The sequence below is a fragment of the Felis catus genome, chromosome D4 (genome assembly GCF_018350175.1).
Source record: "Felis catus isolate Fca126 chromosome D4, F.catus_Fca126_mat1.0, whole genome shotgun sequence".
Lineage (NCBI taxonomy): Eukaryota > Metazoa > Chordata > Mammalia > Carnivora > Felidae > Felis > Felis catus.
The window spans coordinates 2,427,047-2,452,241 of NC_058380.1; the positions used below are offsets into that span (position 1 = coordinate 2,427,047).

Here is a 25,195-nt window from a genome sequence, read left to right on the forward strand (position 1 = left end):
AACTGCCTTCTTTAACTTGTGGTTCATACATTATCCATCACTGATGGGTGAGGGAGGTTTTAACTTTTCTGTGTTGAAATGATTTATTCCTTTAAGCTTTCAAATTAGCACTTGCAAAATCATTCAAGAAAGGAAGCTTGTTTTTAAAAGAACTCCATTAACTATTTCAATTTTTATTTTTTAATATTTATTTATTTTGAGGGGTAGGGTGCAGAGAGAGAGAAGGAGACAGAGAATCCTAGGCAGGCTCTGCACTGTCAGCACAGAGTCTGACACGGGGCTCGATCCCATGAACCACGAGATCATGACCTGAGCCCAAATCAAAAGTCGGACGCTTAACCAACTGAGCCACCCAGGCGCTCCAACCATTTCAACTTTTAAATTGTTCTTTGTATATTCAGATATTTCTAAGTCATTTGGATGTACACGTAATATTCTCTTCGTAATCTGATTTTATAACTCCTTCAACATTTCTAATTTTGAGGACTTCAGTTCTCTTACATTCTTTACAAGCTCTGTATGCATTGTTTTGTGTGGTTGGGGGACTGACATCTTCTTCCTTAATTTCCACCTAGCTTTCTTGTCTTCACGAGGGTGCCTTGCTTGTTGATGGTGTTTATTTAAGTGGAGTCGGCCTGGATTATTCTCGGTCACTATTATTATTGGTGACAAAATGCTCGGAGCTCTGTTACCATCGTTTTATAGGTTCTCATGGCAAAGACTCTAAATTGGCTCACTTTCTTCAACACACTGTTTCATAAATTCCTGAATCTTCAGTGAGCGTGCACACATCTGTATGTGTGCACGTGTCCATAGTTAATTTCCAGCTTTATATCCACTGTGAGGGAGGGTGACCATGGCCCCGGTTTGCCCAGGACCCCCCAGTGACACTCTGTGGGGAAATCCAACTCCCCTGGACTTCTTGGAGCTCCTATAAGAGCCCCGTTTCCTGGCACTCCTCACCTCTCCTCACCTGCCACAGGGATTGTGTCTGTAGCCTTTTGTCTAATAATTTCTTTGATCCAGAAAGATAATAAAACTTCCCTTGTCTCCCCAGGATTGCTAAATGCTATAGCTCAACCTAGATCCCTAGGTTAAACCCCCCATGGGGCAAATAGAGGGGTAGCCATCTCCCCAGGTGGGGGTATTTCAAGGGAGAGTGAGCGTCAGCATTGAGAGAACTCCAAGTCTCAAAGCTGAGACACACACACAGCACATGCAAACACACACACACGTATCATACACAAACACACACTTACATACACACATACGTACACATCACACCACACATAAACACCCCGCACATGCACACACATGTACGTGCACACACATCATGTGTGTACATGTGCTCACTTATGTACATGTCCAAAGCACATGCATGCACACATCACACACATCACACACACACTCCCACATACACACATATATACAGATACCCCCCCCACACATACCACATATTACACACACATCACACCATATATACCCAAACACACACACACACACACACACACACACACACAGAGGCACACACACCACATGGCTATCTGGCTCCTGGAGATTTTATTTACATACCCAAGTATTGAATTAAGGGTGGGCCCATTGTGCTTCCAAGGGGACCCTCTCAGAGGGGGCGGGAACAGGTGCCTTCCTCCCCTCCTAAGAGAAAAAGAAACCCTTTTTCCTCGTCCCTCCCGCACAGGGTGTCTTGCTGCTGCTGTAGGAACACGTCCCGTCAGCTTGCCTTCCGTCTGCCCAGGTGCAGGCCGGCCTCGCCGTGTGGCCGCCCCTGTCAGCCTGGTGCTCCCAGGAGCCTCCAGGAGAACCGCGTCTCTGGTCCGGAGAATCTCGTGCGCACTCTTCGGCGTCCGCTCCTCCAACCGCGTGGCTTGAGGGAACAGACACGTCTTCAAGTCTCTGTAGCCAGAGCGTGAGGCCCGGTGCGGTCGGGGCCGCGCGGACACGCAGCCTCTACAGGCTCCGGAGGGGGAGGGCCCTTCCTCCTCCATCGGCTTCTGGCCCCGGTCGAGCGGCCCCTTGGCTCCTGCAGCGGGACTGACGACCCGCCCCGTGGTCCCGGGCAGTCTGCCCGCTGCGCGTGTCTGTGCGCAAACTCCCGTCTACCCCCCGGCACCCCGGCCACTGCAGCAGGCCCCGCCCTGAGCCGGCCTGCCTCATTCTGGCCTAGGCATCCGCAAAGACCCGGCCTCCAGAGGAGGGCATGTCCGCAGGTTCCAGGTGGACGCGCACCGGGGGTCATAGTTCATCCCAGCGCACACACGTTCAGGGCAAAGTTAATGAAGATGAATATTAACAACCCAACACACCTGTCATCTGGGCAAGACCATGAACAGCTCCCCCCTTTCCTCCCGATGGGGCTGACAAGTGGTAGGGTCCCCTGAAGGACAGCCATTCCCCATGGTCACCCACACCCACGTGGGCAGCTGTGCTCTGCTGGACGGCGTGGGGCCGCGGAGCAGCGGCCCCCCGTGAAGGTGAGAAGAAGCGCTGATTGTGAACTTCCTACCTGCCTGTGCTCCGCCCGCGGCCTCGCTGTTACCAGACCAAACCCGCCAGTACTAAAATAATACACTGTGGCCAGGGAGACCGTAGCCTAAGCTCGCAAGGATGCCATCTGTTAAGGTAATAAGCTGGCAGACGGAGAGGGGGAGTGACCATCTTAACCAACGATAAGAGAACAAAGTTCAGCACGGATCTAAGATTTGGGGGCAAAAGATTCTTAATGCACCTAGATTAGAAAAAACTTTAACTGGATACAAATGTACCTGGCAGAAACCTCCAGCAGTTACACACCCAAGTAGAAATGCCAGAATTCTCACTAAATACTAAAACACAAGGATGCCTGAGGTCCTCGCCAGGGGAAGACGAAAAAGAGGGGCGCCTGGGTGGCTCAGTCGGTTGAGCATCCGACTCTCGATTTCGGCTCAGGGCATGAACTCACAGCTCATGAGTTCGAGCCCGGCATCAGGCTCACGCTGGCAGTGAAGAGCCTGCTTGGGATTCTCTCTCTCTCTGCCCATCCCCTGCTTGATTCCTCTCTCTCTCTCTCTCTCTCTCTCTCTCTCTCTCTCTCTCTCTCTCTCTCAAAATAAATAAACTTTAGACAAAACTGATAAAAACATTTAAAAAAATGAGAAAAGCCACATTGCAAACAAAGAGTGGCCCTAGCTTGCTGTCTGTGATCATTCAGCTGACAAGTCACGAGGACCCGCTGGGAAACCTTAACAAGTAGTAACAAGACTCAGCAACATGATCGGAATAGCACAGATGTACAAAAGTTACTATCTTTATAGACGCTTTCTAATGTATTAGGTAAAAAAGGGATCCATTCACAACAATGACAAAAATTGCAAAATCCTAGTAGCCTCATAAAAACCGTGCAAAATTTATATGGGAAAATTATAGTTGACTCAAAATACAAAAGGCCTTGAAGAGAAGGAAAAAAATCTTCCTCTCCCCGTCACAGTCCTGCAGCTGGACTAAGAATTAAATTGACACAAGGCAGATGAACAGGAGAAAAAGCCACAGTTTTATTATGAGCACACAGACCCAGAGGAAGAAATTGAAGTCGATAGAAATGACCAAGGCAGGCAGTTTGTACATTCTGTAAGCAAAGAGATAGTAACTCTGTGAGGAACTAAGAGAACAAAGAGCTCTTGACTTTGGGAGCTTTGAGTAGTAAGAAATTCTACACAGAAGTTGGGCTGGGGCATTAAATCAGAGGAACGGCCTTCTGGGTTCTACATGTCCCACCTCTGGTGACAAGAACGTCTTACCTCCCAGTGCAGGGAGGGCACCTTCCATGTGGGAGATTTATTTCCCGCTCCCAGGGGAAGGGTCTGGGTCTCCCTCTTGCACAGACCATCTCTTACCTGACTTATCGAAAATAATCAATACGCCAAAGCTGTTTATTGTGGGGCCCTGCCACTGGCCCCGATGGCCTATAGAAATGCATAAATGATCCCACATAGTGAGACTCAGTGTTGTAGAAACAGAAGCTCCCCAAACATAATTCATTTTGTTTAAAATAATAATGAAGAGGGCGCCCAGGTGGCTCCGTCAGTTGAGCGACCGACTTGGGCTCAGGTCATGATCTCACGGTTTGTGAGTTCGAGCCCTGCGTTGGGCTCTGTGCTGACCGCTCAGAGCCTGGAGCCCGCTTCGGATTCTGTGTCTCTCCCTCTCCCTGCCCTCCCCCACTCATGCTCTGTCTCTCTCAGAAATAAATAAACATTAAAAAAATTTTTTTAAATAATAATGAAGACCTTAAGTCATATGTGTGAGGAGGTATTGAGTAAGAAACCTTTAGAGAAAGAATCCATTCATTCTGTGCCAAAGGTCAGTATTTAGCCAATAATCAAGAAAAAGAAAATTAGGAATATCTTTACCTCACGGTCTCAAAAAATTGACAAATAATTATAGAGCAAAGAAGCAAGATTCTTCATTTTACATTTATACATAATTACATTCCTTCTTAAATGTTTAATAACTGGGAGTAGAATGCCCCTGTGATATTCAATTCATAACTAAATAGGTTGCTAATCTATAAACTCAAGGATGATCTATAAACTGCATTTTCTGGAATGTTAGAATGTTTGTTACATACAAATATAATTTATATTCACTGAAATTTAGAAAGAATGTTTGTGGTAAAATATTGAATTTGTTCCCCTACGTTATCATGACCTATTTACTGACTTCTAACTCTACCAACACACAAACACTATAAATCATCTTGAGAATTAGGGAAAGTACATCGAGATATTTCTCCCTGGTGATTTTTTGTTCATGAATAATTTCAAATCTCTGTAACTTAATTTGTAAATTTAATACAACCTCACGAGAATATTTCATGAAACTGGACAAGATAATTCTAAATTTAATTAGGAAAAGAAAATGCGAGGAAATAGCCAAGAAAGTTTTCAAAAGAAGAAACGAAGGAGAAAATGTTCCCGACAGATATAAAAGCGTGAATAACCATGTATATATTACATGATACATTGCATATATCCTGGCAACCGAGATGTTGGAACAGGGTTGACGTATGAAACCATGGAAGAAAACAGAGATTCCTGGACGGGGTACAGTGGAAAGTTAGATCTTATCTCATGTGGTACAAGAAACAGGAAGAAAAAATGCTCTGAATTGTGCATAAAAGCACATTTGACAAAACTGGGGTACAGAAGACCTTCTTTTTTTTTTTTTTAATTTTTTTTCAACGTTTATTTTTGGGACAGAGAGAGACAGAGCATGAACGGGGGAGGGGCAGAGAGAGAGGGAGACACAGAATCGGAAACAGGCTCCAGGCCCTGAGCCATCAGCCCAGAGCCCGACGCGGGGCTCAAACTCACGGACCGCGAGATCGTGACCTGGCTGAAGTCGGACGCTTAACCGACTGCGCCACCCAGGCGCCCCCAGAAGACCTTCTTTTTTTTTTAATTTTTTTTTTCAACGTTTATTTATTTTTGGGACAGAGAGAGACAGAGCATGAACGGGGGAGGGGCAGAGAGAGAGGGAGACACAGAATCGGAAACAGGCTCCAGGCCCTGAGCCATCAGCCCAGAGCCCGACGTGGGGCTCGAACTCACGGACCGCGAGATCGTGACCTGGCTGAAGTCGGACGCTTAACCGACTGCGCCACCCAGGCGCCCCCCCAGAAGACCTTCTTAAGAAAGATACAAAACACAGACGTGAAGGAGTATGGTGATTTTGCATCAAAATTTAAAACTTGCATATAGCAAAAACCTATAAACCAGGTAAAAAGATGAGAGAACATATCCACTGTGTCCACAAAGGATTTCTATTCAGAGTATATATTTACTTCAACACCTGTAAGTCAATTTTTAAAAATAGACAAACAACCTGATAGGTAATTACACCAAGTTTATGAACAGTTTAACAAAGGCCAAGCATACACATAAAAATGTTTTCACCTTTACTAACCATCCTGGGAATTATTTAAAACATCTAAGATGCAGCGTGTTATCTCCAGCAGAATGACTTCCTCTGTTTGACAATACACCTTAGGTAAGAGCGTGAGTGGGGACCGACTCCTGGAGGGCATCTTGGCACGTCTGTCGCTAGTTTTGACAGGTGGACCCCAAGTGGATGCATTGCCATGGTGCCTCCGTCCTGACTTCTGGAAGACGAGTCCCCTGTCTGCCTGCTGCGTGAGACACCCCCAGGGCCTCGCTTAGTTCAAGAGTGCACCCTTATTGTTGGGCCTAAAATTGCGAGTGCTGCCTTGACATCTTTTTTTTTTTTTTTTTTAAATATTTTTAGTGTTTATTTATTTTTGAGAGAGGGAGATAGAACACGAGCAGGGGAGAGGCAGAGAGAGACAGAGACACAGAATCCGAAGCAGGTTCCAGGCTCTGAGCTGTCAGCACAGAGCCCAACGTGGGACTTGAACTCACAAACCTTGAGATGATGACCTGAGCTGAAATTGACCCACCCAGGCACCCCTGCCTTGACATCTTGGAGCCTCATGGGGCCCCAAAGGCCTGTGAGTTCCTCTGCTCACACAGATATGCCCCCGGCCCAGTAGGAACGCCTCCCTGCCTTTCAGCTGTTCTCGGCCAAGTGGGGTGCAGCTCCATAGACGATTCCTATCAGAATCCCAATTGACCTCTTTGCAGAAATTAACAGATACTAGAACTTGCATGGAAATTCAAGGGACACAAAACAGCCAAACTTTCTCGGAAAAGAAGACAACATTGGAGAACTCACACCTCACAATTTCAAACTTACTACAAATCTACAGGGATCAGAACAGTGTCAAGCTTGAATAAGGAAAGACATGGGTCAATAGAATAGAATTGGGAAACCAGAAATAAATCCTTGTGATTACAGTCAATGGATTTTCAATAAGGGTACCAGGGCAATTAAGGGGGGGAAAGGACAGTCTTTTCAACAAATGGCGTTGGGACAACTGGACATCCACGCGCATAGATTTATGTTGGCCCCTCACCTAACCCCCTACAAAGTCAACTCAAAACAGGTCAAAGATCAAAATGTTAGCCCTACAACTATAAAACCCACAGAAGAAAACATAGGGGTAAATCTTCATGCACCCATATTAGGCAGCAGTTTCTTAGATGTGAAAGTACAAGCAAAAAGAAAAAATGCACAAACGGGACATTACCTGCATGAACAATGCTTCAGCTTCCAAGGACACCGGCAAGAGAGTGAGAGCACAAATCGCAGAATAAGAAAATTTGCACATCACCTCTCTGTTAAAGGTCTTGTACGTAGAGTAGAAAAAAAATTCCTGCAACTCAATAGTAAAGAACCCAGTAGATGTTTCTGCAAAGAAGGTATCAAAATGGCCAAAAAGTTGGGGTGCTTGGGTGGCTCAGTCGGTTACGCGTCTGACTCTTAATCTCAGCTCAGGTCATGATCCCAGGGGCTGAGTTCAAGCCCTGTGCTGGGTCCCGCACTGGGCGTGAGGCCTACTTAAAAAGGCAAAGGGTCAAACAGCAGAGAAATTGGAAGGGACCCTCACACGGTGCTGGTGGAGATGGAAAATGGTACAACGGCTTCGGAAAACCACCTGGCCGCTGCACAAAGGACTGAACATATGCGGTGACCATGACCCAGCTGTTCCGCTCCTGGTGGTGTGTGCGGGAGAGAGGAATGCACAGGTCCACACAGAAACTTGCACACGAATGTTTAGAGAGCACCATTTGCAACCCCCGAGAGCTGGAAAGAAACCAAATATCCATCAGCTGATGAACGGAGTACAACAGGTAGCACACAATGGAAGATTATTTAGCGATAAAAAGGAACGAAGAAGTGAGAAATACTACAACATGGGTGAACTGCAAAAACATTATGGCAAATGAGAGAAGCCAGGAGAGGGAGTGAGGGAGGGAGGGAGACAGAGAGAGAGGAAGGGAGGGGAGAGGAGGAGGGAAAGGGAGAGAGACAGAGAGAGAGTGACAAAGGAGACAGAGAGACAGAAAGAGGAAGAGACAGGAAGAGACAGAGAGAGAGACGCACAAAGAGAAAGAGGGAGAGACAGGAAGAGACAGAGAGAGAGGAGATAGAAAGAGGGAGAGACAGGGAGACAGGGAGGGAGGGAAAGGGACAAAGTACAGAGCAGTGTGTACATGTTGAGATGTGTGTAAATACACACGTGTGTGCAGGGGGTGCGTGGATGAGCTCAGAATGCTGAGCACCGGGGGAGGGGGGGGGCGAGGAGACCATCTCAGAGGGATCCCTGAGGTCCACACTATTTTCACAGTAACACAAGGACATCCTTTGTTGTCTGCACTGTATTACTGATTACCGTTGTCACTGATGCGCAAACGCGACGGAGGCCAAAACCCCCAGTGCCTAGACACTGGTCAGGACATTGTGTCCTTCACGGCCTCGGCTCCCATAGGAAACTAAGGGCCAGCGGCACGCAAGAACAACCCTAGTAAGCTAGCAAAAGCCATGATTTCATCAATGTCCCTCCCTAGGCGTGTATCCTGGGGACCCTGGCCGGGGAGGAGGGGAGCCTGCGCCCCCCACCCAAAGCGGAGTCGGTGGTGTTGGGGAGCCCACGCGGCAGAGCTGGGAGCCGGACCGGACGCTCGTTCCAGGGAACAGCCCCTGCGACCGAACGACAGCCTGTGGGTATTCGGACCCAGGGATGTCCTCAGGAATCACAGCGAGCTGCCCCCCGCATGAAGACAACTGCCCGTGTTGGTTACCAACGGCAAATTCGAGTTTCTAGCATATGTTAGAATTTTGAAAAATCTCTACCACTGTGAGCTTGGCAGTGGCCCCACACTTAAAGACTTTTCTGATAGACAATATTCCGCGGGACAGAATGTCGCAGTGAGTGATATTAATCGCAGTGAGCGATATTAATTACTGTGATTTTTTCCAAAAGCATAATGAAACGTACCAACTCTTGGAAGTCCTGCTTACGACGGTGAGCCTGTATTTTCCAAGCGGTAAACATACAATGTTATAAAATGATGCAGGGGAGGCGCCCCGGGGGGTGGGGTGGGGGTGCGGGGGGAGGGTACAGGTGGTTGGGCACCCAGCTCTTGATTTTCACTCAGGTGGAGATCTAATGGTTTACGAGTTTGAGCCCCACGTCGGGCTCTGCGTTGACACCATGGAGCCTGCTTGGGATTCTCCCTCTCTCTCTGCCCCTGCCCTGCTTGCACTCTCTCTCAAATATGAAAATAAATAAAAATAAACTCAAAAACAACAATACAATACAATGATGCATGGATTTAAAAAAAATCCAAAGTGCAAGATATGGCAGTGGGTTTTTTTAAATTTTTTAAAATCCGTATTTATTTTTGAGAGAGAGAGGGACAGAGCGGGAGCTGGGGAGGGGCAGAGAGAGAGGGAGACACGAATCTGAAGCAGGATCCAGCCTCTGACCTGTCAGCACAGAGCCCGACACGGGGCTCGAACTCATGAATGGCGAGATCATGACCTGAGCCGAAGTCCCCGCTTAACCGACTGAGTCACCCAGGCGCCCCTGGCAGTGGATTTTAATGTAAAGTGAGTCAATCTAGCTTCAGAGTTCACATCGTAAGGAGCCTTTAAGAGACCTTCACTTGCCAAGTTTGGGTGTGGTAGCAAACACCTCCCCAAGGCTCACGGGGCTACTGCTTCTGGCCAGGCCGACTAACCTGGTAGGGAGGTCCCGGGCTTGGCGGGCCTCCTGCAGCCTCCCTGGGGCGAGGTGGGGGTGGGCACAGCGCAGCTGCTCTGAGGAGCAAACTCAGTCCTCCCCCGGTCCCCAGGCTCCTTGCCCTCGGCTCACATGGCTGGCCTGCTGCCTCGCACACCAGGAAGGCAGGGTCCCAGCCTGCCTGGCCTCTACCGATGCCCTGCAACCCTCTCCCCGGCCCCCCAGATCCCCCACCATTCCCGACGTTCTCCCCAGGCCCCCACCATTTACAATGCTCTCCCGGCCCCGGCCCCCCCACCATTCACAACACTCTCCCCGGCGCCCCCAGACCTCCCACCACACCCAATGCTCTCCCCTGCACCCCAGGCCCCCCACCATTCTGAACGCTCTCCCCAGGCCCCCACCATTTACAACTCTCCCCGGCACCCTTAGACCTCCCACCACACCCAATGCTCTCCCCTGCACCCCAGGCCCCCCACCATTCCCAACGCTCTCCCCAGGCCCCCCACCATTTACAATGCTCTCCCAACCCCAGGCCCCCCACCATTCCCAACGCTCTCCCCAGGCCCCCAGGCCCCCACCATTTACAATGCTCTCCTGGCCCCGGCCCCCCCACCATTCAGAACACTCTCTCCCGCCCCCCCCAGGCCCCCCATGACCCCCAAAGCTCTCCTCTGCACCCCAGGCCCCCCACCATTCCCAACGCTCTCCCCAGGCCCCCACCATTTACAATGCTCTCCCAACCCCGGCACCCCCACCATTCCCAACGCTCTCCCCGGCCCTGCACCATTTCCCGCGTGCCTCACTCAGCACCCGTCTACACCTGCGTCTTCCCTGTTCTTCGTGAACCCATAGCCTCCTCACTTGGGCTCAGCCACCCCAGTGAGATCACGCCTCTCGCGGCCGCCCTCGGCCTCCCCACGACCACCTCAACGTGCTCCCCTTCCCGTTGTGAAACCTCCTCCCCACGGGACTCACCTCTCGCCTCCCCTCCTGGCTCTGCCGTCCCGGAGGTCCCATCCCTGCAGCGTGGCTGGCTCGCGCCGGTCTCCCCCAGGGCCCCGGGGTGGGCGTGTGCACGTTCCGACGCGTGACGACGACGCCTGCGGCCCCCACGCCCTTTCCGCACGGCTCCCATCTGCGCGCGCTGACCAGAAACCCCGAGCTCCCGCCTTTGGTGCCGGCGGGACGTTCGGGGGCCCGGGCCCCTGCCCGCGGGGAGCCCCCACCTCCGGCCGTGCCGGCCACGACGGCACCCCCAGCCCGCCTCCTGCTCTCTCAGCTCATTCCCGGCCGGCCTGGGAGGCCCGCCCGTTCTCCCGGAGACCTCGATTATGTCAGCGGAGGGGCCAGGATATGCCATCCGGTCCCGACCTCCTCAGGTGTGGCCCCACCGTCAGTCGGTCCCAGGTGTGCTGTCGGGAATAAGAAAGAAGCTCATCACAGCTGCTGCATTTACACAAAGCAATTAGGTATGGTACTCGCGCCTGGAGAGAGAGACCGAGCAGGGAGAGGGAGGGAGAGACGGAGGCTGAGCCGCCCGGCCCGTGCACCCGCCCCAGAGCATGACCGACAACCAGGCTTTTCTAGGGTCACGCTTGGTTTTGTTCTTTCCGCTTGTTTACTTTTCTCCTGCACTTGGATACGAGCATGTATCACCTTTGTAATAAGGAGAATACGACAAGCGTGCATTTTTAAAAATCTTTTTTAAGTTTTATTTATTTATATCGAGAGAGAGAGAGCACGAGCAGGAGAGGTGCAGAGAGAGGGACAGAGAGAGTCCCAAGCAGCCTCCACAGTGCCAGTGCAGAGCCTGATGCGGGGCTGGAACTCACAAACCCTGAGCCGCAACCTGAGCCGAAATCAAGAGCTGGACGCTTAACCGAACGAACCCCCAGGTGCCCGACAAAGGTGCATTTTAATTTAAACCGAGAAGGAGTGCAGACTGGGCCCAGTGGGCAGGAGGATGAGCTGAGGGTCTGGAGGGAGGAAGGGGCCGCTCTCTGGGGAGCCTGTGGCTCAAATTTTCGATCTTTGGTCCCCCAAGTTACTGCCCTATCTTCAAGTTCCTTCGGGGGTGCATGGGAGGAAGGGATGGGTCGAGGATGAGACTGGAGTGTCTCCCCTCCTCCCTAAAATGACCCCAGCCTAGGGAATCACTGGCACATTTATTATGGAAAGAAGGTCCTGCATGGATGGAAACAGAAAAGTGTTAATTTTAGGGAGGAGAAACCAGGGAGTTCGGAGGATTGAAACCAGGCTTCCACATGCCGAGGACCTGGGCTAATTAACCCCCACCACGGGGCCCCGGGGAGACAATCCCTGGGCGCCGCCTCACATTGGGGAATCTTAGCAAATGTCAGCCTCCTTCCTGCCTTCTCTCAAGTTCTGGAAAATTCTCCACGGGCAGACCTTCCAGGCTTCGTGGTCACAACGTGCTTTCATAAGTAGTTCGGAGACAGCTTCATAGCCCCCTTCAAGAGCGATGTCAATGTCACTCATAATATTAATTGCCATCAGACTCTGGTGGGTCCATCCAGAGAGCATCGCCACAGCAGACGTGTTATGTGCAGGTGCCACAAAACCGGCCACAACACCCGGGTTTGCCCTTTGCCACTCACGGACGTTTCTAGTTTGTTTTCTCGTGCACTTATGTGATCAACAGAATATCAGTTTGTGAGTGAAACGCCCAGAACATGAGCAGTAAAGCAGCAGCTGTGACGTATTACTCAGTCCTGTGTTTCTTAGACTTTACATTCGTAGAATAAAACCATTTACAAAGTTCACACGTTCCAGCCAGGACCGTAGAGTTTTAGGTTTTCCTGACCAGAGTGGATTCGCACCATCACAGTATTGTACAATAATAATCTGTGCACATCTACACGTTCTGAGTGGGGCTCTCCATTATGAATATCTGAGACGGTGAATAGAAACCCTTAAAACAGTAGGGGCACCTGGGTGGCTCAGCCGGTTGAGCATCCGATGCGTCCGACTCTTGATTTTGGCTCAGGTCATGATCTCACAGTTCGTGGGTTCCAGACCCACGTCAGACTCCAAGTTGGATTCTCCAAGGAGCCTGACTTGGGATTCTCTTTGTCTCCCTCTCTCTCTCTCTGTCCTCCTCGGCTGTGTGCCCACCCTCTCTCTCTGTCTCAACATAAATAAGCAAACATTAAAAAAAAAAAAGAAACCTTTACAACAGCAACAGTCAAGAACCAAGAAAGAGTATCGTTAATACATAAAAGAGTATCGCTATTACGCTACAGAGAAACCCGCTCCTTGAAGGACTGTGTGTCAGGGCTGATTTCTCTTTGGGCTCGAAGCAAGTTTGTTTTGTGCAGAGAGGTAAGAGTAAGCGAAAACGAAGCAAAAGCATTGTGGTGATGAGCAGCCGAATTCCCTGAGGGCTGTGTCCACACATTTCACAGACATACACGGGTCATCCACATTTTAAGTGTTTTAATGTTTATTTGAGAGAGAGAGAGAGAGAGAGAGAACACAAGCGGGGGAGGGCCGAGAGAGAGGGAGACACAGAATCCCAAGCAGGCTCCAGGCTCCAAGCTGTCAGCACAGAGCCCGATGTGGGGCTTGAACCCACGAACTGTGAGATCATGACCTGAGCTGAAGTCAGAGGCTTAACCGATTGAGCCACCCAGGTGCCCAGGTGCCACATTTTAACCGTTCAGGCTCTGCAGGGCACACCCTTCCTCGGCAGTTGGTCTACTCGGGCTCCCCCTTTGCTGTGTGGACGGCCCCTCTGTGCCCGCCTCAGCTGGCTTCTTCCTGGGCGAGGTGCCAGCCTCCAGCTGCCCACAAGGGATCTAACAGCCCACAGAGCTGCGGCGTGGGCAGACTCATCCGGGACGGGCATCTCCGCTTCTGGGACGGCTGCTCCAGTGGGGCCAGTCCCCCCGACGAGGCGGGAGTCCCACGAGCGACATCACCTTTTCTAACCCAGCCCATCACACCACTCCCACGGCAGGTGCGGGCTCCCTGGGGCCCAGGAGAGAGGACAGAGACACAGCCTCCTGCTGGACTGTCACACGAAGGCGTCCGTGCACCACATCCCAGATGTCACATCAGTCAGTGACGACCGCCCATTACATCGCTTCTTGGAGAACGCTGCTCGGAGTTTCATCGTTTTACCTTGTTGGCTGCAGATAATTTTCCTTTGAATCGTGTTTTGAAATGTGATCCTTTCATTTGCGAAGCCTTGCAGAAATAATAAAGAAAAATAAATGAATGAACCAGGGGTCCCCAGCGTCCTCGCCCTGGAAGCGGGCTCTGCATTTCATTTCATCTGGTTTCCAGCACCGGAGCGAGCAGACGAGGTCTTGTGGGCTCCATCCAGGTGTCACCGTGAGGACAGACCTTCCTGCCCTGCTCCAGCGGCCTTCACCAAACCAGCCTTTCTGGAGTGGTGTCCTTCTCACACCTAGAGTGCCTGGGCGTGCGCGTGGGGGTCCCGCAGATGTACCAGCTGCACCTGCCCGGAGCTGAGACCACCCCGGGTCGATCCAGCCCCAGCCGGACTGGAAGGCTGTCCATCCCAGGGACCCTGTCCTTCGTGCCCACAGTGCCCCCCACCCGCCCTGAAAGGCTACATTCCCTCCATGACTCCACGTTCCTTGACTCCCGACGGGCATGTGTAGGGAATCTCCTTACTACGTGACCCCACCACGTGGACCCTGCCCCCTCCTGTGCCTCGATGCCACCGTCCCTTCCAGTACCGTCCGGCTCTATTCTCCCCTTTGGTCTGTGGATGGATAAATAAATCCCCGTTGTCCGGGTGGGAAGGAAACACTCTTCCCAGGTCCTAACGTAGGAAAGGAAGATTTTTTTCCTCTCCCCTCTTAGGTTAGCTAACCGGGGTCCTGTAAATCAGGCTGAGGATAGATGGGCAAGAGAAGCAGGCTATGACCGCATGCAGCCGCACGCACGGTGGGAACGGGGGGCCGGTGGCTTGGTGGGGCGCTGGCGACCTGGGGCTCAGGGAGCGTCTCTGCAGAAGGAACAAGACCAGGGCAAACCGTGGGGAGGTAGGTCCGTGAACCGTGGGCAGGTAAGTCCACGGGGCAGCGACGGACCGCTCGTCTGCCCAGCCCCACCCTGGAGCCGGCTCACCGACCTCCTGGCCGTAGAGCTCTCCCTCGAGGGGACTCCGGCTGGCAGTTCTCAGCAGCCGGTGCTGTTCCACGGATAAGCGCAGCTCGGGGAAGGCTCCTTCCTGCGTCTGGCGAGTCTCATTTGCCTCCAGCTCAAAACAATCCTTCTGCCAAAGGGCAGGTGGGGGCGGCAGGTCCTGTCCCCTAAACCGCCACGATGCAGAGGGTTTTCCTGGACCGTGTCCCCAACCTCGAAGCTGTGTCTACGGGACGGCCTCCCGCCATGCGGCCACGTCCTCCCGCCGGCTGCCACCTGCTCAGACGCTCTCGTCTCCTCTAGGAATCGCGTTGTTGCCGCCCCAGGGCCCCCACCTCCCTGTGGACTCGCCCGACATCGACGCTTTCGGCGTCCTCAGTGCAAAATCCCCTGCCCCCAGGTGCCCTTCCCAGCCTGCTGGACGGATGGAAGCGGAGGTTTGCACAGGCGCCAGGAGAGCCCTGCCCCCTGCAGCCCCTGGCCCACCGCCCATCGCCTTCCTCCCCACCAACCCCGCACGTGCTTCCTCGGGAAGCCTCCGATGGCCGGCCCGGCCCATGGCAGCTGGGACTGACGCAGTTTGGGGGGCCCATCTGACGTCGCCAGACTCCCTCCTGTCCCGCTCCCGAACCACCGCCCTTTGCAGCCCGTCCATCTCGGCTCCGCGATGCCGCGGCCCCCAAGCCCACCGCTGGCGCTGCCGTGAGCCAGACCTGCGCCCCAGCCGCCGTCATCAGTCCACACGCCCAAGTGCGTTCTCCCTGATGAGATCAATCCCAGCGTGTGGTTTTTGCCCCCAGCATCGTGTGGCCTCGGGTAGAGACAAGGGCACTGGCTCAGAGTGTCCCGGTAAATCAGGGGCCGGGAAGGAGGCAGGAGGAGGAAGCTGTCAACATGAGAAACATCTGGGGACTGAGGGGCGCGGCCGTATCACTCGACACGGTGGACACGATGGACGTGATGGAACCGCAGAGCCCGCCCTGGCCTGCCGGGTCCAAACGTCCCCTTCGACAAGACCCCCACGCGGTCCGAGCACACATTACAGGGGGAGAGCCGTGGGCTGGGTGGCCGTGGAGCGAGAGGGGGGCCCGCGAGGAGGGGAGGGTCTGATGCCAGCCGCAGGTCCCGGGTGGTCACCTGTAGGGACCAGCCAGCCCCGCCCCCTCTGTCACCCGTGTCACTCGTTAACCAACAACAGACACTCTGTGGCTGAGAGATTCCTCAGGTTTAAGGAGCCGTCAGCCGGGAACCAGGACACGGAGCTCGCCTGTACCGTCCCTGCTGGGATGGCTGAAGTTTGTCGACCGACCTAAGGACCTGAGTCAGGGCAGGAGATGCCTTTCATCTGCCTCCCCTCCGGTCTGACGCCCCTGCAGGTGGCCCTGGACACTCACGCTGTGCATGTGTCTCCTTCCGCTGCCCGTTGGATGAGAGGCCGTCTCACGCTCGCGCTCTAAGGACGTGTGACTTCTGTGTCTGAGGCAGTTCGGCATCAGCAACGCGGAGGGGCCCTCGGTGAGGAGTTGTCGGCCGCCTGCCCGCGTCCCGCGTGTCCACCTCCCTCGAGGCCGGGATCCAGGCTCACCACCTGCCCCAACCGGCCCGGAAAGGCAAACCCGTGTTTGGCGGCTACAGAGTCCCATTTCTGGGGCAGTAGCTTAAAGTTTGTTTGTTTTTGATTGAGGAACTTTTCCAAATACAACCCCTCAACCAAACCCTGAGGTTCTTCGTTCGGGCTGGTGACTGACAACGGGGCCACCGGCGCAACTTGCCGAGCGTGGTTGTGAGGTCGTCTGCACTGCCGTCTCAGGGGCAGCTCTAAATGCACGTGTCGTGAAGGCTTGCTCTGTGAATTCACGTGTGTAACGTCGATGCGGCAATAACCACCCAGGAATCAGAGGGCTTGTTTGCACGGCCGTCCGCCTGCTGTCACCGGGGGCCGTGTCACCAGGGGCAGGTGCTGGCCTCCTTCCTCTCCGTCCTGCTGGGAGCCGGGCAGGACCCCCACCCGAGACCGTGGGAGGCTGCCTCTCCCCGCGCTCAGGCCCCGGGCATCAGCAGGACCACAGATCCCGGCCCACCCCAACTTCCAGCGCGGACTGGTCGCTCCTCCCTGGACGGCCAGGTCTACCTCTCCCCCTGCCTTGCCTGGAACACTCCGGGGCCTCCTAGCAAACGGCCCTGGGCCGGCAGGACGGCTGGTCACTAGCCGTGAATCCGGTGGGTTTGGGACGGCCGCCCGCAGTGCAGCTCCAAACTGGGCCATGAGAGGACGTGGGCTTCATCCAGGTTCTCCAGGGGATTAATCATGCTTTCTACTGTCCATATGTTACCGTGTTTGGACATCTTAAACAGCTTGCTGGCTGGAGTGGCAGCCCCTCCCCCCACCTTCCCCAGGGCCGGCCAATTCCCAGACAGCATGCCGTCCAAATGCAAACCAGCCAACTCCGGTCTACGCCCCCAACCGCCTCTTTCCCTGATGCTCGCACACCAAGCCAATACCCTCCCTTCCCAACACCACCTGAGGGCCAGTCCTATAGCCCAGAGCCGGAACGTTCCAAGAGCCCCTCCCATGCTCTTTGCGCTGCCCTGCTTCGTCTGTGGAAACCCCAGCAGGTGCCAGGGCTGCATGCTTCCCTCACCCCTGCTTCTGCCTCCTGACCAAACACCGTGCTCCCCCTGTGGCCCTGTGTGGTGGGCCCTGACGTGGCTTGCTCCCCCCTGTCCAGAAACGTTCATAATAAATTCTTCTCTCAATGCATTGGCCTCTCGGGGTCTCATGTATCACCTCCATAAATTAAAATATCTTGGGTACAAATGAGACATCCTGGGGTGTGAGCCCCGAGAAAGGCAGCCCCCATGTAAGACGTCCGGGTCCCCAGGATCCCCGTGCTGGAGGGGCCTGTGCACAGCAGGTGACGGTGCTGGCGGATCCCCAGCACCCCGCGGAGGTACAGACCCATGAGGGAAGAGATTTGGTGTTCTCCGGACCAGCCTACAGGCCAGCCATGTACCCCCGCGTGACCTCTACTGATGCCACATGACAGACAGGAAGAACCATGCCACGCCCAGCCGAAGTGCACCTGACGGGAGCTGTGAGCACCTCAGACACCCCTGCCTGAGGCACTCCCCTCGGCGGTTTGCCTGGAGACAGAAATTGGAGCAGTGTGCCGTTTGGGGCATCCGGGGAAGCCAACTCTCCTTACATCATCGGGGGTTTTCAGGATTTGCTTTCTTAGGGACTGGTGATTCTTCTAGCACTCAGGGTCACACGGATGGGCAGTGGAGGGGGAGATGCCTGCCCGCCACCCCGCAGCCCGAATGGCTGTGGCTTCCGTCCGTTTTAGTGATTTGTCCTCCAAGGAAAGATTTCCCACGAACAAAGAGGTTTTTCTGGGTTCGGAGTGTTTTCAGGCTTAAAAACCAGGGACTCCTTTCGATTGGCAGATGAGTACACTGAGGCCCAGAGAGGCCAGGTGCCAAGGTGACATGAGCAGAGACACCCTGCTCTCTCTCCTCCTCTTGCCACCGTGGTGGTTTCACAGCCGCGGAGCAAGAGAAGGGACACGCCCCCGCTCGCTCGCAGGTGCTGTTTCCACGCATCCAGATTTAGCCCGGAGGTTGTCAACTCCGCTGAGCCGGGCAGCATCTGGGCAGTCCGCCCGTCTCCCGTGTCATCGCTCATCTCCATGGTTTCCACACTTCCCAACTTTCATTACCGCGTGTGATGACTTGAGTGGTGAGCTAAGAAAACAGGGTTATTCGCACTTAAACCCATGGCGTTTGGAATCGGATGTGTGCTTCTTGTGTGTTCTCTTTCCCAGACGAGAGGCGGCCATCGTGGACATCGCTTACTCTGCAGAAACAGGCTCTTGCTGAGGTCAGACACCCCCTTGGAGGCATGTTGTAGGAATGTGAACGCGGCCGTCAGCATGGGGTTACGCAAAATACTCGAAAATATTGAGTCGCTCGGAGAACTGGAGAGCATCCGTGTGTAAACTTGAACAATAACTCTTGTGGAAAGTCTGTGTGCTCCAGAGACTCTAAGATGAAAATGGCCAGCGCAGCATGTGGTAGGGAAATATTCAGAAAGTAAGTTAACGCTAAATACAGCCGATGCTTGAACAACACAGGGGTTAGGGGCGCGGACCCCCCGCGCAGCTGAAAATCCACAAATAACTTTGGACTTCCCCCAAAACTTAACTACCGATAGCCTACTGTTGACCGGGAGCCTTAGCGGCCACCTAAAGAGTTGATCAACACACATTCTGTGTGTTATGTGTGTTATATACTACCTTCTACAATCCAGTGAGAGGGAGAAAAGACAATGTCGTTAAGAAAACCGTAAAGAAAAGAGAATCCATTTACAGTATTTCTCGAAAGCAAGTCTGCGTGTAAGTGGACCCGTGCGGGTCAAACCGTGTTGCTCACGGGCCCTGGTGCAACCTCACCTTTGGGCCGTGTCTCTAGGTCGCCCTTGGGGACAGCAGCACTGCTGCAGTCACCTCAGAGTGGGAGACACGGGGTTCACGGGACGAGTGTATCCGGCAATCAGGACACACAGAGGTGGTTACTGCCTGGATGCCACGGAGCCTCCACGTGCACAGATGGTTGTTACCCGCGTGGGGGGCAGCCCCCTCCGCCCACCGCCCTGAGCCTCGGCGGAAAGCACTCCCCGTCATGCAGAGCCCAGGGGTTTTTGATCAGAATTCGTGGGTCGCCAGGGCCCCCGAGCTCCTGGAGCTCCCCAGGTGGTGGTCAGACGGCCACGGGGATCAGCGGCCAGGCTCGCCCTCTGCCCAGGCCCCGCCCAGCTGCCCTTGGACGTTCTGTCCTGCTTCCTTATTTCAAGAACGGTGCAGCCTCACATCTCTGCCCACACGCAGACTGCAGCCTGAAATGGTTTTGGCTCTACTTTTCACTTGTTGTTACCGAGTCTTTGGGTTTTCTGGGGACGGTAAGCCTTTGGTCTCCTTAGCCCTAGATCTAGAAGTTGCAATTCCTCGTGACTCGGCACGCTTACTTCTCTGTCTTCTTCCCTTTTCCAGGGCATCTCTCAGGACAGCATTTCCAGGATTCAAGGGTCACGTGTGGCTCAGCACAAGGGCCTCCAGTCACACCTGGGCCCCAGAGGACTCGGGCTCCCACCTCCTTCTTCGCCCCGGCTGCACGCGCCCTCCCCGGAGCCGCGTGTCCATGCACACTCAGCCTGCACTAAATCCTCCGTCGGCTCGGCAACACTCTCATCTCCTTAAAGCAGACCCTTTGTCCTGCACTCCGGACACCGATAAACATCAGCTGACTGATCCCACGGGGTCTCTGCACTTAGAGAACGTAAAATGAGCGTGTCCACACGGCCACCAACCCTCACTCCCCATCCCCCTCCAACCCCGCTGGGTCTGAGTTCTCCGGGGGCCGTCTAGCTGCTGACCTTGCACCCTGACCGCTATTCTGCAGGCGATTTTGATGCTGCGGCCAAGGCCGCCGACCGTGGGGGTCTGCCGAGGGGGGTCACAGCGCCATCATGGCCCGACGCACTCGCTGCTCTCCCCGGATCTCGCCTCACTCTGCCCCTCCTCCCCAGGGTGTACTTGTCTTCCGTGGGTCGCTGGCTCATCTCCCACTGTTTGCCTCCCGCCCTCAGTTACATGCCAGCACCGTATGCAGGACACCAAGCCTGGCACAAAGTAGGTCTTCGCTACGCAGTAGTGGATACAAAGTGGTTCACAGTTCAGATTTTAAAAGGCAGAGATAAACCAGTTTTTCCCTCCAAACAGCAGGCATGCAGGCAGTGAGGTTTATTTCTGTTGAAAGCCTGAGATTTTAAAAGGAAAAACGAAACCAAATGTTCCCCTCAACACACCAGGTATCCTCGCCAGTAAAGCTTATTTCTGTGAACAGCCGGGCACCCCACGCGTCTGAGCTGGTTGGAGGGATGTAGGTCACCGCTCACAACGGAGGTGAAGGAGTTTAATGGGTTGGCTTAATCAAGAAATACAACCTTAACGAGCCACTAGCAGGAAGCGCTCTAAGAATCGCTCTCTGGGAAAACAGGAAACGGAACATTTTATGCTGCAGTTTTTCAGGAAAAGGAGCGTCATCTCCAAGCCTTGATTCCTAAAGGGGTCGTGTTCCCGAAGCCCCCTCCTGTCAGGTTGTACCTCAGAGCATCCGTGTCGGACGGCGTGGGGGATGCTGGTAGCTGAGTTCTGGAGGGCTCCGTGCACGTCACCTGTCACACAACAGGGATGGACAGTTGGCCTGTTGGAGGAAGCCAGCTGTGACCTGTCAAACCTGCGGTGAGGAGGAAACGGCCTGGAAGACAGGGGTGACCCAGGCAGGATTTGCAGACTTTCTAGGGGACATACTGACAAGGGCACCCACCCCAGCTCGGCCCCTGCCCTCCTTCATCTGAGCAGGAAGCGTGACTGTAGTCTTAAACCTTTGTTTAGGGGCACCTGGGTGGCTCGGTCAATTGTGCCTGACTCTTGATCTCAGCCCAGGTCACAATCTGACGATTCACGGGATCGAGCCTGGAGTTGGACTGACAGTGTGGAGCCTGCTTGGGATTCTCTCTCTCTCTCTCTCTCTCTCTCTCTCTCTGCGCCACTCCCACTCTCTCTCTTTCTCAAAATAAAAAAATAAACTGAAATAAATAAATAAATAAATAAATAAATAAATAAATAAAGCTTGGTTTAAACCAAACACACCAGGAAATAGGGGTTTAATCTCAAAATAGCCAAATGGTAGTTATTTGGAAATTACTCTTAAAATACATTTCCCTGTATTTTAAGTTTAACAAATTCACATTGTATTTGATCTGACCAATGTTTAGGGCATATTTTATGTATCTGTGTTGTGGCTTGAATGATGGTCCCCCAGAAGATATGCCCAGATTTTAACCCTTGCTCCCCATGTATGAATGTGACACATTTAGAAAAAGAATCTTTTCAGATATGATTAAGTTAAGGATCTCAAGAAGAGATTGTCCTGGATGAGACCGGCCCTAAATCTGGTGACCGGTGTCCTTATAAGAGATGCAAGAGAAGAGACAAGACACAGGACAGGAGCCATGAGAAAACAGGGGCAGGGGTGGGAGGGATGTGGCCACAGGCCAGGGACGCCCGGAGCCCCCGAGGCTGGAGGAAGCAGGAAGGACCCTCACCTGGAGCCTCTGGGGGGAGCACAGCTCTGCCCCCCTGGATCTCAGACTTCTGGCCTCAGAACTGCAAGAGGAAACATTCCTGTGGTTTTACACCTGTTCAGTGGGGTTTTGTTAAAAAAACGAAAATGACCTGTAAGAAATTTTATTTGGGGGGAAAGAGAGGAAGAAGTTGAAAGTTAAATGCCACAGAATTTTATGGCTTTTTTTTTTTTTTTATAGTTTTTTTTTGTTTGTTTGTTTTCCAGGTCAGTTTTTCAAAAACCTGCACGGATGTTTTGTGAGAGGCTTTGAGGCATTTTTTCTCCAGGAATGGAGGCAGGGCTGTGCCCACCTGTGCACAGATTTGTAGCCTGGGGCTCGGCTGCCCATTCTGAGCACGCTGGGAGTTCACGTGGCTGCTGGGAGGTGTCTGCGCCCCTCTTTGTCCGCCCATGGGGATTGCTCGGGGGTCCTGATGAATTTTGATATTCCTGCTAGGGACTGTGTCTCTCCCCTTATTTGTTACTGAAAAGAGTTACTTCTGATCATTTTGTGTCCACCCAGGGAAGACGGAACCTATGCATGGGGCCAGCCGCTTTCGTCATTTTGGAGAGGAAAAGGTATTTCTATTCCACAGGATGTTCTCCAAGTGAATGGGGGAGCGGGGGGAGGGGGTGAGTGGGCTGTTCAGAATTTTACCCAAGATTCTTCTTTTCCCCAAGGATAAGCACTATGTCTGTCCACGTGTGTCCAGGAGGGACTTTAACTTCAGACAAATAAATCGTGCGCTCGTAACATGCAGGAGGGAGAGAGGATGAGCACACAAGACAAGAACCAGGTCTCCAGCTAGAGATCAAACCCGCATCTCGGATTCCTGACTGTGCAGCGGACCCTGGTCTTCCCTGGCGTGTGTGACGGCCTCCCCGATGCTCGCGGGCCCCGTGGTGGGAGCCAGGGCGGAGGAGGGACCCTCAGAAAGACGCTTCCCCTTGAGCTCCCCCTCTGCCTCTCCTTCCCCATCAACACACCTGGGCGGCCCATTTTCACAGAACGGAGACAACAGAGAAGGGTCTCGAGTGGGAGAGACCGAAAATGGCCGTCTTGCGCTCAGACTGCAAATTTTTATGCAGAAGTTATTTCTTCACCATGAGGGAGAACTTTTACAGATGCGGAAATTCACCTCGTTTTTCATTTTTTGTTTGATTTCTGTAGAAGGACTTTTTATGATGGCTGCTGCTTGATGAGAACGTGTCGGGGTTTTAGCACGCGGAGTCCCTCGTGTTGGCTGGAGGAGAGGCCACCGACCTACAGACGCCCCAAAGCCTTTGCTCCAAGCAGTGGGCGCCCTCTTCTAGTCCAGGAGGAACAGTCTCCAGAGCTGTTCCTCCAGCCGACACGACTCGTCCTGGCTGGTGCCTGACCTCCCCTGAGCCACGACGGATTTGGTGTGTGCCCGCATCCTGGCGACCCAAGGGGCGTGGGCCCGGCCTGCTGGTCAGCGTCCACCCAGCTGCATCACACAGCCCACGACGTAAAGGCCGGGCCCGGGGCTCGCCGCGGCCGGCTCAGGGTCTGTGGCGCGTTCAGTTTGTCATTACTGAAGGTAATTCACCGACACAAGAAGAAACATACCAGGTTGTAAGTCAGCTGTAGACCTCACTCCTTTCCTATCAGGCCGGAAGGTCCCTGATGCCCACAATTCTTAGCTCGTTCATTTAGATCCACATGGCAATCCAATGTTCCCACCTCACTGACGAGGGACCTTCCCTCCACCCGGCTGGCTCACCCGCTATTGTACGTGCCTTTCATCACTTTATATAGGAAATAAAAGCGGGCCGCCTGGGTGGCTCAGTCGGCGAAGCTTCCGACCTCGGTTCAGGTCGTGATCTCACGGTTTGTGAGTTCGAGCCCCGCGTCGGGCTCTCTGCTGTCAATGCAGGGCCCGCTTTGGATCTTCTGTCCCCTTCTCTCTTTACCCCTCCCCCCCAAACAATGTAAAAAACGTTTGAAAAAAAAAAGAAAATATAAGGACTTATTTCTGTACAGCTTTGAGCCTTTTTTGGTGGGGGGGAGGGGCCCATTTCTGGTTGTAACTAACACCGCTCTTTCTCGTGTGCCTGGTATTTCTGGCTGAAAGTCCCTTAGAGCCTGCAGGCTGGGGAGGAGGTGCCCAGCTGCACACTTTTCATGTGACACTTGGACACGTCCCTCGGGAGTTTCGCTGTGCTCCTACTGGGGGGTGGGGGGGAGGAGGGGGCACACAGCAGTAAAACTCACCGTGGATTTGGGAGCACAAGCGAGGCAGACACACTCACCAGGACAAAACCTCTGCAATCATCATTTTGTGTTCCTTACCCCGGACCAGACAGCGGGAAGTGCCATGGCGCAAGGTCCTCCTGTCACTGGGCCACCAGGGGAGGGGCCGTCCTGGGGGAGGTCCATGTGGGGCCAGAGGGCTGGGCAGTGTCTGCGTCCCCTCTGGCTCCTCTGAAGTGTGACCAAGTCCCTCCCTTTGCACGCGGGCTGGCCCTGGACAGGCCCTGACCCGGAGGGTGCAGAAGTGTGTCTGTCAAGACGCCCAGGGCTTCCCCTCCTCCCCCTGGAGCCCTGAGCACTGGATACAGAGCCACGCGTGGTCAGAGGCCCAGCCAGCTCTCAGGCTTCAGCCACCCAGGTGGGGCCAGGTTTCCAGTCCCAGGGGTCCCAGGCCCCGGACCTTCTGCCCATTGATGCCACGTGGAGCAGAAGTCCCCCGCTGAACCGTGCCCCCAGCTCCTGACCTACAGAATTTTGCACAAATAAACAATGATTGCTATCTCTGGGTGGTTTGTCAGCCAGTGAAACGGCCTAGTGACCCGATGTAGCTGGGGTCCCAGCAGCCTGGCAGTGAACGGTGTCGGGGGAATCCAAGCACAGACGGCGGGAGGTGAAGCACGACTGGCTGGGTCGCCTGCTGCATGGGACAATGTTCGCTAACCAGGCCCATGCCCCAGCAGGGCCGTGAGGCTGTCACAGCAAAGAAGGCAGACAGGACTTGGCACCTTGGAGCCTCAGCGGCAGAGGCTGGCTTCTAAAACAGGCAGGGATGCTTGAAGGAAGCGAGGACTGAGGTCAGAGACACTGGCACGCAGGTTCAGCCTCACAGAGCGGAGGGAAGGGGCCCACAGACCCCACGGAGGATCAGAATGGGTCTTAGCCTAGGAGCTGCATGCGGGTGGGAAAGGTCCGGACCCCACAGACCGATGGGC

The 25,195-nt window shown here is 53.7% G+C and overlaps 2 long non-coding RNA genes across 2 annotated transcripts; one reads left to right on the forward strand and one right to left on the reverse strand.

Moving 5' to 3' along the window:
• Nucleotides 1-1,543: 1,543 nt before the first annotated feature.
• On the reverse strand, nt 1,544-10,772 carry LOC123381599. The gene is made up of 2 exons (XR_006588808.1): nt 10,640-10,772; nt 1,544-1,885 (listed from the first exon to the last, which is right to left on the reverse strand). It is a non-coding gene; the product is annotated as an uncharacterized LOC123381599 (long non-coding RNA).
• Nucleotides 10,773-10,997: 225 nt separating this feature from the next.
• Nucleotides 10,998-13,938, forward strand: LOC123381598. Its single transcript, XR_006588807.1, has 2 exons — nt 10,998-11,133; nt 13,644-13,938. It is a non-coding gene; the product is annotated as an uncharacterized LOC123381598 (long non-coding RNA).
• The last annotated feature ends 11,257 nt before the right edge of the window (nt 13,939-25,195 follow it).